The sequence below is a fragment of the Rhinatrema bivittatum genome, chromosome 1, assembly GCF_901001135.1.
Source record: "Rhinatrema bivittatum chromosome 1, aRhiBiv1.1, whole genome shotgun sequence".
In the NCBI taxonomy this organism is placed as follows: Eukaryota; Metazoa; Chordata; class Amphibia; order Gymnophiona; family Rhinatrematidae; genus Rhinatrema; species Rhinatrema bivittatum.
Window position 1 is genome coordinate 655,186,887 of NC_042615.1, and position 14,822 is coordinate 655,201,708.

The 14,822-nt window shown below is 45.2% G+C and overlaps 1 protein-coding gene across 2 annotated transcripts in view; it reads left to right on the plus strand.

Annotated features, from left to right (window-relative positions):
* Positions 1-14,822, plus strand: part of FAM172A (family with sequence similarity 172 member A) — a 907,909-nt gene that overhangs the window by 104,435 nt on the left and 788,652 nt on the right. The window lies entirely within an intron of this gene.

Below are 14,822 nucleotides of genomic sequence, written 5' to 3' on the forward strand. Positions count from 1 at the left end.
CTCCCCACCCCCAATAGAATTTAACTCTGATATCACTAGCCCTGCAATAAATTCAGTCAATTGAATAGTAGCAGATAAAGTAGATGGAGGGTAATTAACCACTGCTAAAACTACTGGTTTATCAGAGTTTGTCCCAGTGAGAAGGTAGTGTACCTGGAAGGGTGAGGTGCCAGGGTTCTGATAGAATCCAGCCTATGGACAGGAGCCTAGAGCTGGTGATGTAGGCCTGATAGTAGATAGAGAGCCAGCAATAGGAGTTGCTAGGACAACAGGACAGGATCCAGAATCAAAGGCCAGACAAACAGAATTTCCACAGGGCAGACACCAAGAGGTTTGTTGGATCCATTGCATATATATCTTTCTCATGTATTTTCATTGTGGATATCCTGAAAACCAGAATGGCTAAAAGGTACTCCAGGATTGGCTTGAGAAACATGTTTTTCAAGCCAGTCCTGCAGTACCATGAGAAAGATATGTATATGAATATATTTTAATACATGAATCCTCACTTTTAAGGGGACATTTAAATACTGTTATTACCTTTGAATTATTGCAACCTTCATAAGATAAATATATGTATTTGAATAGTTATTTGAAAATTTAAAAGCAGGGAAAACAATTCAAGGTCTATTAATTATTTATATGGCAAATGCATAACTAAACAGATAAAACCAAGGCATTGCTTTGGCAAGTGTTTATATTTTATTTCAAGGCATTGCATAAACAAAGAATAACAAGTTGAAAAAATATGCAGAGACTAGGCTTCAGGAAGGCTCTCGAATATAGATTTGTAGAAGGGGTATGGGGATGTGTTTGGGGAGCCTGCAGGGTGTAGATATGTGTTGAGGTGGGTGGGGCACTGTATGAGATAGGTGGGTGAATATGGAAGTCTGTGTATGTTTGAGTGGGTGCAGATTATGTGGAGAGGTTGTGGAGAAACTATATGTAGGGTTGTTTGTGGGATATGCATGTTTTTGGGTGTTTGCTTTGTTTGTGTATGTAAGGGGGGGCTTAGGGCAGGGGTGTGTGTGTTGGGTAGGTGATTGCGGAATTGAGAAGTTTGTGAGGAGATGGCTTGGAAGACTGTTAAGAGAAAGAGGAAAGTACTTTTCAGCAGCAACCTTTGCCATCTACTTCATTTACTTTTCCCTGTCTTTGCTGGTGTTGCTTTGGGCAGTTTTTCAAAGCTTATTTAATTCCTTCAACTCATTCCTCTATTCTTTCACAATAAATATGGGTTGCAGTGAACTACTAACAGAGAGAAGTAATTACGGTAACTAATCATATGCAACCCTTAGCTTGGGAATGTACAATTGTGTTACTGACTTTATTCTACTTGTCCATGGAGAAAGCTAAGTTGCTTACCTGTAAGAGATGTTATCCATTGACAGCAGGATAAACCAACCATATGATCCCTTCCACCTCCACTTTAGAATTGAAGTTTAGCTCGCTAATAAGCTTCAGGAGACTTATGTACCAGGCACCACATGCTCAGAAAGGAACAGACTCCCATTTCCAGGTAAGGGGGGAAGCCACGATTGGAGGTACACTGCTTCTAGGGATGGGTACAGAGGCTGATGGGAGTTCTGGTGAGCTCAGTTTAAGCCAGGAACAGGTGAGTGACTTGCCTCCTTCACTTTTTCCTCAGCCCCCCCAACTCCCTACAATTTTTGGAGCCTACCTCATTGATGGAGGCCATTGGCCTCTTAGGGCCTTCACATTACGGCTTGATGTGAGCAGATTGGCAGTTGGGGGAGTTTGCTGGATTCAGGATACTTCTATCCTGGGGGGGGGCTGCCTTTTTGGGTTGTTTGCCATGGCTGAGAGTTCAGTTCAGCTGTTGTGCACTAGAGTGGAGGTCCTGGATGGGAACAGCTATGCGGAGAGCAAAATGCTCCCAGCAGCTGCTTCTTTTTCCCCGGCCGGCTTGGACCCCCTGCTGCTGTTGAGTCATGTGGCCCTTGCTTCCGGCTGTGGGCAGTGCATGGGGGGGGGGCAGCAGAGTGCAGGATGCCGAGATTGTCCAAAAGAAGCTGGACAGTCTTTGAATGCAAGCCACGGGTCAAGTAGGCTGGCAGGTGACCATACAGGATGGGTATCCTGGACAGGTTTCGAGCCAGCCACTAGTGGGGCCTTCTGGTGAGGCAAGTGCAAGTTAAGGCCCGTTCCTGAGGGTCTGTTGCCAAAGCATGCAAAATTCAGCAACGCGATGATGTATGCTGGTGATGAGAGTTGGAGATGCCTTTCCCCTGGTACATATGCTCTGAGACACCTGTGGCCTCTTCTAGAGCTGCAGAACTATTAGGGTTTCCCAGAGTTTGAGGCAACTCTGTGGCCCCCTCCCCTCTTCCCAGTCTGAGGCAGTCTGGCTGGTCACCATATATCATAGCCTTGTGCTCTAAAGGGTGGCAACCATTTGAATGGGCATGCTTACATGTGATGGCAGCAGTCAGATGATTTATTTTATTTATTTATTTAGAGATTTTTTATATACCGCGGCACGTTAATAACATCACCTCGGTTTACAATAAACAATAAATCAGCAACAAGCTTTACAGTCAATAAGAAATAAAGTGGACATAATATGAATCAATTAAGAACAAATTAATAACAAAAACAATTCAACCAATGATAATCAAATTCCATAGTTAATGGCAAGTCTAATAATAAACGGGAGATCAGAGACCGATAAAGTAAAATTTAGCAGCGAGAAAAAACAAAAGAAAATATAGAATAGGCGAGTGGCAATGGATCAGAGAAACAGAAACAAGTAATCGGCATTTCAGAAGAAGAGATGATCATTGAGTGTAAGCTATTTCGAACAGCCAGGTTTTGAGGTTTTGCTTAAATTTCTTATGGCAGGGTTCTAGACGCAGGTCTGTGGGCATTTTGTTCCAGATGTTGGTTCCGGCAATAGTGAATGAGCGGTCTCTTGTAGCAATGTGTTTTATGTGTTTAAGCGGAGAAGAAGCACGTTTAGCTTGGTGCATTTTTCTTATTGGTCTCTTTGATGTGCGGAAAGTAAAATGATCGGAGAACCATTGCATATCTTGGTTATGGATCGACTTATGAAGGTGAGTACTTTGAATAATATCCTAGATGCTACAGGAAGCCAGTGAAGGTACATGAGAGCTGGTGTAATGTGTTCATGGCGGTGACTATTAGTGAGTAAGCGTGCTGCAGCATTTTGCAGCATCTGTAATGGTTGTATTGCGTTTTTAGGGAGACCTAGTAGTATGGCATTGCAGTAGTCCAGTTTTGACAATATTGTAGCTTGTAACACTGTCCGGAAGTCATGTGGATGTAGAAGTGGTTTAATTCTTTTTAGAGTATGCAGCTTGAAGAATCTGATGTCCCAATAACTGGATAGTTGGTGATAGGCCTGTCTCTGGAGGGTGGTTTCATGTTCCTCAGTTTGACAATCCAGCTCCTTTAGTCACTGGGGTTCTTGGTCAACTTTGCAATGTCCAACTTGGTCCTGTCCCAAAAAATTCACTTCATAGGAGCCTGGATAGATTTGCTTCTGGAGAAGACATTTTTCCTATTGAATAAGCAGTAGTTTTGAAGGGCTTGGTGAGGTTCCTTCTACAAAGTCAGTGATGTCAATCCTTGTTCGTTGAGGTCACATGGGATCTGCTGTGGGCCCTTCAGTGCTAGTGGGATCAACAGCTCTAGCCTTTTTCATCTAATCTCAGTGACTCCTGAGATGTGGATGCCCCTTCAGTAGTGGATGAACTGGAAGTTTTGATGGTCGGTGTCTGTCTATGTATTCAGGCACATCAAGTGACCCTTTTCACAGATGTCTCTACCAGAGGGTGGGGAGCATGCAGTAACACTGCTTAGACCCAGGAATCGTGCTCTCTAGTGGAAAATTACCTGAAAATCTTCTGGATTTATAAGCCATTGATTGTGCACAAAGAGCTTTCTTCCACTTGTTCTTGGATCAGAGAATCTTGATCCAGATGGACAACTAGATGGCCAGGTTTTGTGTAAACAAGCAAGAAGGCATGGGCTTGTATGCCCTCTGTAAGGAAGCCCTTTCAATCTGATCATGGACTGGTCATCACTGTGCACATCTGCAGGAGACCTACCTTCCTGGATTCCAGAATACACTAGAGGACTATCTCAACAGAATCCTACAGTCACACATGTGGTCCTTGGATCAAGAGTTCGTGAACAGCTTATTCCATTGTTGAGGTACACAAATAATTTCTGCTCTATGCATCCAAGCATCTATAGATCAGCTCCAGATGCTTTCATGCTAGATTGGCGCCTTGGTCTACTCTATACATAACTGCTAATCCCTCTCATTGCCAGGACTGTCTAAAAGGTCCTTCAGGAAAAGACTAGGGTAATCTTCATAGCTCCAGCATTATCACTGCAAGTGGGGCATCCATATCTCAGCCCTCTATCCAGTCTCTGATTCCCTTGATGTCTGACGCTCATCCCGCACAAAGATGGCAGGCTCTCATCCGAAACTGTCATCACTGGCCCTCACAGGTGGATGTTGAACATGTAGTAGCCTCTTCCTTACTCCTTCCTAAGGAGATGGAGGAAGTCATCAAATATTACATCCTACAGTTTTAAGTAGAAGACATTCTCTATATGGTATAGAACCAGCCAGCTGGATCTCTTCTCCTGTTCCCTGAGAGACTTCAGTATTTGTTCTTCCTCTCATCCTTAGACCTCAGCACTTCTTCCATCAATGTTCATTTCTGTGCTATTGTTTCCTATTAGCAGGTGAAAGGAACTTTGATCTTCCTATTCTTTAGTATCTAAGTTAATGAAATGCCTATGGCATTCCAAACCTCTGGTCAGTACATCTCTAGTGCCTTGGGACCTCGACATGGTAAATAAGGGTGGATTGACCTATTGTGCATTCGGGGTGAGATGATTGGGCTGGACACATGTCATATCTTCAATCGGCCTTAGCATGTGATATCAGAGTGTGGGGGCAGATCAATTGCAGCAGGCTTCTTATTGCATCACCACACAGCACAAGAGCAAGTGTCCAGAGGAAATAGAATTCAGTAACAGCAGAAGATGAGCAGCCTGAGTGGTAGCATGCCAATGGCAAAAGCAGCAGGCTTCTTGTGACACAGCATGGCTGAAGACCAAGAGTAGTCTGTAAAGACAAGAATTCACTATCCTGAAGTAATGATTGCGGCGGGAAGCAAAGTTAGTAGTAGCCAATATAGGCTGTAGCAGCAGGAGGATCAGGCTGCAAGCAGATGAGGGGTAGAGACAAAGTCCGATGGAGATAAGGCAATGTGTGTGAGGCTTCTTGTTTGAGTACTCATGCTGTTTGGGGGGTGAGTGAGGCTGCTAAGAATGGGCTAGGGCATCTGAGGGGGGTGAAAGTAAAGCTGCTGGGGATGGGATGGGAGGTCTGAGGTGGTGACAGTGAGACTGCTGGTGATGGGGTGGTGTATGGTTAGGGGCTGAGTGGCCAATCCCCTATGCCCCTTCTTATCCCCTGCAATCTCTCAAGTCAGTATGTGAAAGTGAATGTTATGTTTTCCATTGATAACCAGGCTGAATTAGCCATAATATGTGGGTGATATCATCTGGTGGCACCAAATGGAATTGTCTCTCCAAGCTAGTAGAGATTTGAGCTCTACTTAGCATGTGCAGGTATTTTCAGGCAGGCATTGCTTCAGAAGGCTTTGTCTGTGCTAAGAGTATGGATGTTTTCATAGTCTCTCTTCATTTTTTTCTCAGAGTTTTTTTTATCTTATTTCTTTCTATTGCCTTGCTGCCCTGCAGTATCCCAAACAGCACTTTTCAGTGCTATTTCCCCCCAAAAATAAATAAATTAGAAAAGAGAGCAGAATCTGGTTTTTGGCCCAAGTAATGTTCTGTAGCTCTGCTCAGAACAAGTCTAGTAAGCAGAAGGCCATGATAGCAGCTTCTAATCTTGTATCTGTGGCCAGATTATGGCCATAACTGCTTCCTTATCTGCTTGGAGCTTGACCACGACCAGCCAAATTGCCCGGCTTGCAGATGGATGTCTCTGCTTTTACAGTGCTCCAGAACAGCCAAAATAGCTTGCCTATATCATGCTTCATCTGGCTCCTCAGGTAGCCTCTTGGGCTGAACCTCTTACAAAGTTGCTCCATTTCCCCTGCGGGATGATCCAGACTTGGCAAGCCAACATGCATTGATGCAGAAGCACAGGCACTCCATGGAGTCATCTGTTACATCAAAGAAACACAATAATCAAGATACATTGGAGCCAACAAAGAAAAAGAAAGACCTGACGCATGGTGCATTGGCTTATGGTGCATTGAAACATCCATATGGCACATTAGAGCACCCCATGCATTCCTCAATGCATGCTACATCAAAGCTCATTTTGAAATCTACATTGATGCTTGTTACATTCGCATACTCGGTGAGCACCTTGATGCACTTTATACCCATTGACCCTCTGCCTCTGGTGTGCTCTCAATGCAACCAGACCCTCCAGTGCGTTTTCAGGATCCCACTTGTCTCCATGCACTTGATTGCCTGCTCCCACCATTTCACATATTTGCAGGCGGAAAAACCCACCTGTACCTAGATTGTCTGTCTTCCCCCATAAGCGCTACACCTATAAGATCCTATTTGAGATGACTCATTGCATCTCCCACCTCCAATTGCAAGGATTCTACCTGTTTTGCAGCTTCTAACTTGAGGCTTAGGCTTGGAATTCAGAGGACCCAACCCTCTAAGGAACAAATCATGGACATCTTTCGGGGCTTCTTTGCTACCCTGGCGGGAGACCTACTAGCTCCCTTCCTGCCATCCTTTACCATGATGCATATCCAGGCTGTTGTGACTTTGTCTCAATCCAGGATCATGCCTGGAGTACCACCAATGCCTATGCTCTCCTTGGGGGCAGCAGAATCTTCTAAATCAGAGGACCGACTTCCACCCTTCTCATTCCGAGATCAACTACAGCATCCTCCCTCTTCACCGCAGTCATCCTACTACACTTGGTTGAACACTCCATCTTAAAGGGAATCTTCAGGAAGCTCCACAGGTATTCCATCCAGCACGCTTCCAGCTCTGTCAGATCATACAACTCCAGCAGAAGATATTACTTATTTCAGTTTTTTGAAAAAATGGGTACAGCACTCAAGGTTGAGGTTTGCAAGGATTCTGACTTACATACAGATGTTATGAGCCTATTGCAGATTCTTGATCTTCCCCCGACCAATTTGCCCTTTGTTTGGATGCGATCCAACTGCGAATATGGAAAACTTCCAACTCCAGCATCATGGTGCTAGAAAACTTGGTCTAAAATACTGGATGAAGAAGTCCCTGAGCTATGTTGTTGTGCAGTTGCCTCACCAGTTGATTAATTGGCTCTCAGGAAGGCTAAAAATACTCATTTGTTCTCCAATTCCCTGCCTGGGAAAGACCATCACATTCTTGACAATTTTGGAAAGAAGATATTCCAGGGGATCCTTCTGACAGTCTCTATTAACTCACCAATGGTTTTTCATGATGCAATACAGAATCTAAAACCAATCACATACTCTGATTCTAGTGAGCAGTTCTCGCATCTGCTGAACCTGAAAGAAGCCGTGTGACACCGCCTTTGCTTGCTTTATGAATTCTTTGTTATGACGGCAAAGACTTATGTGCTTTCTATAGGGGTGTGCTGTATGGCGTGATCCAGAGTGAGTAGTATGAGGGAAGACATTCACAAGAAACTCGCCAGCCTCCCCTGTCTAGGGGATAACTTCTATGGGGAGAAGCTGCGTGAAATGGTGTCACAAATCAAAGAACAGAATGCGGAAGTTCAGTCTTTGTCCACCGTACTGATCTGCACTCTTCCACTAGGCTGCCCTTCTTCTCATATAAGCGTCCTTACTTTCCCAAGCACTCTTACTAGCTCTATCATCAGTATCGAATGCTTCCATCGTCATTGCTTTGGCAGCATCAGTGACTTTCACCACATTCCTGCCAGAGCAGAAAGCACTTCAACAGACTTAGGTGAAATCTGTCCTGAGGTTTTGATACAGGAACTCCTGAAGAATATCCACTCAGTGGGGTGTGTGTGTGTGTGTGGGGGGACTGAGCCCACATGATTCTCATTGCTCCAGTGTGGCTGAGGCAAGTCTGGTATGCATATCTTGTGCCACTGTCATGCTCTCCTATCTATCTGTCGGACCCGTTCCTTGTTTTTCAAGACTGTTTTCTACTTCACCCAGCTCTGCAGTCTCTCAGCCTCACATCATGAATGTTGAACACGCTGTCTTAGCTGACCTCTCTTTGCCTATGATGTCACATGTGTGAAGACTGGCATCCTGCTGTCCTCAGACAACACCTGTTACAGGTAAGCAACTCTGCTTTTCTTTTACTTTCATTCCTCTCTTCACAGTTTCCTGGCATAGTTGTTTTCTCTCTCAAACAAGTTGTGGAGCACACTGCCTGGGCCATGCTGCAGTCTTCTGGTTCATGGGGTTTTGTACCCTGCGGCATGCTAGGGTGATTTTCTCTGCTCAGGCTCCTGTGCTGCAGGCTTTTACTCAATCCTTTGTCACTAGGTTCCATCCACAGATTTGAGCTGCTGGCTTTCCCTCACGCCTGTGTTATGCTGTTCAGACTTCTGCTTCCTGGTTCCCTTACTCCCAAACTATGTGACCCCCAATCTCTTGGCCAATGCTGCCACATCTCCCAAATCTGTTGCCAGCTCCTTCTCATTTTTGGGCTGCATGCCTTTATTTCACAACTTTTCCCCTGTTGGCCTCTTATATTGCAAGTCCTCTTTTTTTTTTTTTTCCATGAGTCAAGGCCTGTAATGTGTCTCTTCCTCCATTGCCGTTAACTGACAGAGCGATTACATGGTCCTGAAATGTGATTTTCAGTACCATTCTATTTTACTGACAGCTGATGGCATTGATGGGACAGAAGTTATTCTATGCCAACCAAACATTACATCACAAAAACAAGATTTTTCACATTTTTTATGATGCAGTGTTGGGAAATGGGTTCCCTATTCATACCAATTAGATAATCTTTTACTTGTAGATATTATACTGTGTACGTACCCTTTTTAGATGAATAATTGTGAAAGAAGAAAAAGTGCTATTTTACAATACTATTATACATATTAGAACACTACATTTTGAACTGGGCAAGAGAAAGCACATCTATCTAAATTTTATGCTAAATCGGGTTACGTAAATTTGTTTTTCTACAAGTTTGATGGCCTATATTTTTTTCTGTAACATTTATAGAATTAATATGGAAGGCCTGTCAAAAGTGACAGGCTAAAGCAGGGAAGTCTGCAAATCTTAGAGCCCGATGGAGTCGTCCCATGGTTACGCTGATTTCTCATTCCTCTGGGCTCTCCTCCACCTCTTGCTCCAGATGCCTTCTGGATTCTCTTTCCCTGCTGTGGGGCTTGCTCCTGTCCTTCATCCCTCCTGACTCACTATTCATCTTCCTCAGTTTGTTCTCTCTGACACATCTGGCCCCTCATCGTGCTTGACTGCAGCCTGTGAGACCCCTGCAGCTGCTCTGTGTATGCTCTTTTGGTACAGAGTATACTTTTTGCATTTTGTGCGTGTTAATTGCATATAGATCACATTATTTGCCTGGAGTACATGTGCAGAACAGCCTCTAAAACAAGCACATAAAATTAATGCACACAAACTGCACAGGTACATATGCCTTTTAAATATATAGGGATACCAAGATTTATCAAAAAAGGTTTAGTGTTTGTTTCACTTTTTATCATACTTACAATTTCTTAGTTTGTTTATAACATGTCAAACATAAAATCTCATAGTTTAATACATAAAAGAGTAAATTCTATAATATCAAGTAATATCAAACAAAAAAATAGACTTTGCAAATAATGTGCTTTGTTTATTTTTTGTTCTTTTCCATATTTTTGATATCCTTTAATTCACACTCCTGTTAGTTCCAACAGTATAGCTGATTTTTCTTGGGTTCAGTATCTATAATATCTTAGTATCATTCCTAGTGCTGTAATAGACCTAACAGTGTGAGCGGTTGTATTTGATGAGCTGTTAGTTTGGACCAATAGGGATGCTGTACTAGTGGGATTAGTGTTCTAAACTATCAAATTGTGCTTTTAATTCCATAGTAACATAGTAGATATTGGCAAATAAGGATCATTTGTTCCACTTTGTCTGCTCAGTTGTTCCTTCCTTCACTTTTGTTAGCTTTGGTCATTTCCCTTCATTGCTCTTTCTACTGCCTTGCATTCTAAAGAAGTTCTTGCAACTTTGAGTCATGCAAGTTTGTCTCAGAAGGTCACATCGTATCTTTTTTCCTGTTAGCGGGGAAGTGTAACGAGATTTTCCTGGCCATAAGTGATCAGCCACCTCCTTCCAATTAAGCCTGTGAGTGTTCCAGTGCCTTATTGCTGCTCCATCCTGGCTGAAAGTACCATCTGTTCCTGAGAGCTGGACATAGCCTTTCTTCTGCTCCATGAAAGTTCTCTGTGTTTCCTCACTATTTGGCCCACTACCATTCTGGATGGATAGACATATAATTTTCAATACATAAAACAAAACTAAACCACCCTATCCCCATTTCTTTACATCTTCCCTTACCACTGCACTCTCTTATCTGTACCAAAGCATGACCTGAAGAAAATTGTTAGACCTTTTTTTTTTTTTAGTCTTATTCTGCAAGATCCATCTAATTATAGACCTATTTTGTCTCTTTTCTGTGTAACCAAGATTTTATAGTTTTTAGTTTTGCAGCAGTTATCGGAAATTCTTGATACACACTGTATCCTGGAACCCTTTCTATTTGAGTTCAGGGAAGGTCTGGGTACAGAGCTTTTGCTGACATCAGCTATTGAAACATTACGCAGAGATCTTGATAATGGCGAAGAATATTTACTTGTTTTTATGGCTATCTCTTGTGCTTTTGAGACTTTGGATCATCAGATTTTATTATATTGTCTCAGGGAATATGTGCACAGATGGTTTGAATCCTACCTATTTGGCCGTTTGCATCAAGTGAGAATCAGCAATAAAACTTCTCAATGGTACACAATATCTGCTGATGTTCCCAGGACTCTTCAATATCTTCCTTGCTTTTTAAATCTTTATTTAGCGTCTATTGGGAAGATGCTTGGAATACTGGATCTATGCTGATGACATTCTGTTTTTTTTAAATTAACATTTACTCTTTTTTTTTTGTCTGATACAAATGCCATGCTAGCTTTATTTGTAAACTATCAGAGTTTAGCTATCAATACAACAAACTTTTTTTGAATCTTAAGAAAACAGAGCTTCTGGTTATTCATCATTTATGCAGTTGTTCAGTTCCTTCTGCCCTCCCTATTGATAATATTAATTGCCTATTTCCTAGCATGTAGCCAGATGGATTCAGGACTAGTGGGTTATGTGTTCCTCTGCTAGCAGATGGGAGACAGAGTCAGATTTCAAAGCTGACGTCACCCTAGATAAACCCCTGCAGTGACCTCAGCTCCTCAGTATCTCCCCGTTTCCTAGCAGATGCGGACACTATCCCACACACTAGCACAGTGTTAGGAAAATTACAGCAAGAAGACAAAATTACCATAAAGAAGATCGAGCCCCGTGCTCCTGCGGTGATACCTAAGGGTCCCTCCCCCAGTTGAGATTTCCGATATCCCTCAGAGGTGTGCCTTGGTCTGGTAGCCGGTTCCTGGCATGGACTTAGCCCCTAGAGTGGCTGAAAGGCAGCGGGTGCATAACAGAGTGCGGCGGTGAAGGTAAAACCCTCTTCCCCCCCCCCCCCAACAGCTCGAGACCGTCTGGCACACGATCAGTAAGCGCCGAGACCAAATAAGCAGAAAACTTTAAATTCAGGTCTCCGGTTTCCAGAGCTCGAATTGCCGTACCGATTCCTCCTCCTTCCGGCGAGGTAAAAAGGGAGCACCGATTGGGTTGAACAGCCTTGGTTGGGCTAGGCCCCGATCCGGTGCAAGGGTCCCCACACGTGGAGACCCTTTGGGGGGTGCCATCTTACCTGCGGGGGGTAGTCAGCGCCATCTTCCCCTCCTTGACTGGTGCTACGCGCGGGGCAGGCCGGATGGCCAATGCGCCTAACTTGTGCACGTCCAATACAGCTGCGCACACAACTGAGCACACACTGCACGCACAACTGAGCACACACAGCCACACTTACAACTACACACGTGCATTGAAGCTCATTACCTGTGTGCCTAGACATTGAGGCAGTGGCACCGGCGTCCAAGAAGGCCAGAAGGCACTTCTTGCAAAGCCTGCCACATAAGAGCCGCGCAGCCTGAACTGGAGTCCTGCCTGTGTCAACATTGTGAATAAGCCTGGGGGGACCGAAGCATGATCCCTCACTGTCTGAAGATGGGTCTGGAACTACTACATACGATAGCTCCCCGGATCTATGCAACTCCGAGATGGCTTCTACACAAGAGGGCACTTCAGGGGCCCCTACTTCGACTCCCCCTGGGATTAACATGGACCCAAGGACCTTCTCCTGGTTAGAATTTTTCCAAGGGCTGCAAGCCTTCGTTCAGGCGCAATGAGCCCCAGCTGCGTCCCGGGCTCAACCCCAGCCGGAAGCACAAGATCCTCCCAGCCCTACTCGGATGCTTCGAGACATGCCTCGCCTATCCAAGAATTTCCCTGACAGGGATCCGGACACCTCAGATAATGATGCCGGCTCTCTGAAAGAAAGAGAAATCCCTCCAGGCCTGGAACCATACCGAACCATGCTTCGCTTCTTCCACAGGGATGAATTACCAGCCCTTGTTTCCCAGACGCTGAAGACTCTGGGTATTCCAGGCACAGACCCTATGGTGGAACCAAAGAAGAACCCCAACCAAAGAAGAACCAAAGAAGAAGAGTCCCTTCGTAAAGCCTCATGCTACTTCCCAATGATGGAAGCCAACCAGGAACTGATTGACCTGGAGTGTGATGCCCTGGAGGTCAGCTTTAAAGGGGGTTGGGCCTTGGAAGCCTTATACCTTCTGGAACCAGCGACCAAGGAATGCCTGCGTTTTCTGAAAATGGACGCCATGGTCTGTGCCGTCTCAAAGCGAACAAACATTCCCATTGATGGAGGGGCTGCATTGAAGAATACTCTGGATATAGATGATTAGAATCCATTCTTAAGCAGGCCTTCAACGCAACAGCAATGACATTGCAGATTGCTTCCTGCTGCACACTGGTGGCACGTTCCTGCTTGCTCCTCTCGAGAGAGGCAAATAACTCCGGAGCGTATATCGGTGAGGCGATGGAACCTGCAGCAGCCTTCCTGATGGACGCAAGCTCAGATCTGGTGCATACCTCAGCCAGAGGAGTAGCCTCAGTAGTGGCAGCCAGAAGACAACTATGGCTAAGGAATTGATCTGCTGACATGACCTCTAAGCAAATCTCACAAAGCTCTTTATAGGATCTCTCTTATTCGGAAACGAATTGGAAAAGTTAGCCAGCAAGTGGGGCGAATCTCCAGTGCCTCAGCTACCAGAAGACAGGGGTAAAAGATCCCAGCACCCCTCCCCCAGAAGAACCAGGGCAGAGGCTCACAACGCTTTAGATCCTACAGGAACTTGCAGTTCCAGGCACCTCATCCCTCCGGAAAGTCACAGCCCATTCGGAACCGACAGACCAAGAGAGGAACAGGCTCGGGGGTAGGCTCCAGCTGTGCTCCCCAATGAGAATGGGCCAACCCATCCACAGGAAGAGGAAATAGGGGGTCGACTTTTCCTCTTCTATCAAAGATGGGTCGAGATCATGTCAGACAAATGGGTACTAAACATCATTCGAGATGGTTACTCTCTGGAGTTCCGCAGCATTCCTTGGGACAAATTTATGATGTCACCCTGCCACTCCCACACCAAGAGACTGGAAGTGGAAGCCACTCTGACAAGAGTACTCAGTCTGAAGGCAATATCTCCGGTTCATATGCCCCAACAAAATATGGGGTGCTATTCCATCTATTTTATCGTTCCCAAGAAGGAAGGATCATTCTGACCCATCGTGGATCTCAAGTACGTCAACCGTCATCTGCGGATACTACACTTCTGCATGGAGACTCTTTGCTCCGTAATAATGGCAGTACAACCAGGAGAGTTCCTAACCTCCCTGGACCTCTCCGAAGCCTACCTTCACATTCCAGTCCATCAAGATCACCAGCGTTTCCTCCGCTTTGCGATACAGAGTCACCATTACCAGTTCCGAGCGCTACCCTTTGGCCCAGCAACCGCCCCCAGAACATTCTCCAAAATTATGGTGGTCATGGCAGCAACACTGAGGAAGGAAGGGATCTTGGTACACCCTTACCTGGACGACTGGCTGATGAGGGCAAAGTCTTCAAAAGAGAGCCGGCAGGTGACCAGCAGAGTCAAGAACCTACTGCAGGAGCTCGGTTGGGTCGTGAACACTGGCAAGAGCAGTCTGCAGCCCTCTCAGTCTCTAGAGTACCTGGGGGCCCGTTTCGACCCCATACAGAACAAAGTCTTCTTCCCTCCCTCGAGGAGAAGGAAGGTGATGGAACAATTACGACAATTGATGACCAATGCACGCCCCAAGGTATGGGACTATCTTCAAGTCCTCAGCCTCATGGCAGCAACCCTGGAGGTCGGCCTGTGGGCAAGGGCCCACATGCGACTGCTCCAGTGCTCCTTCCTGTCACACTGGAACCCACTGTCCCAGGACTACTCAAGTCACCTCCAACTACCAGCAGAGATACGTTCTCAGCTTCAGTGGTGGTTACAGGAAGACCACCTAAGCAGAGGAGTAAGCCTATCCCCACCAAACTGGATCTTGCTCACCATGGATGCGAGCCTGCGAGGGTGGGGAGCCCACTGTCATGAACTG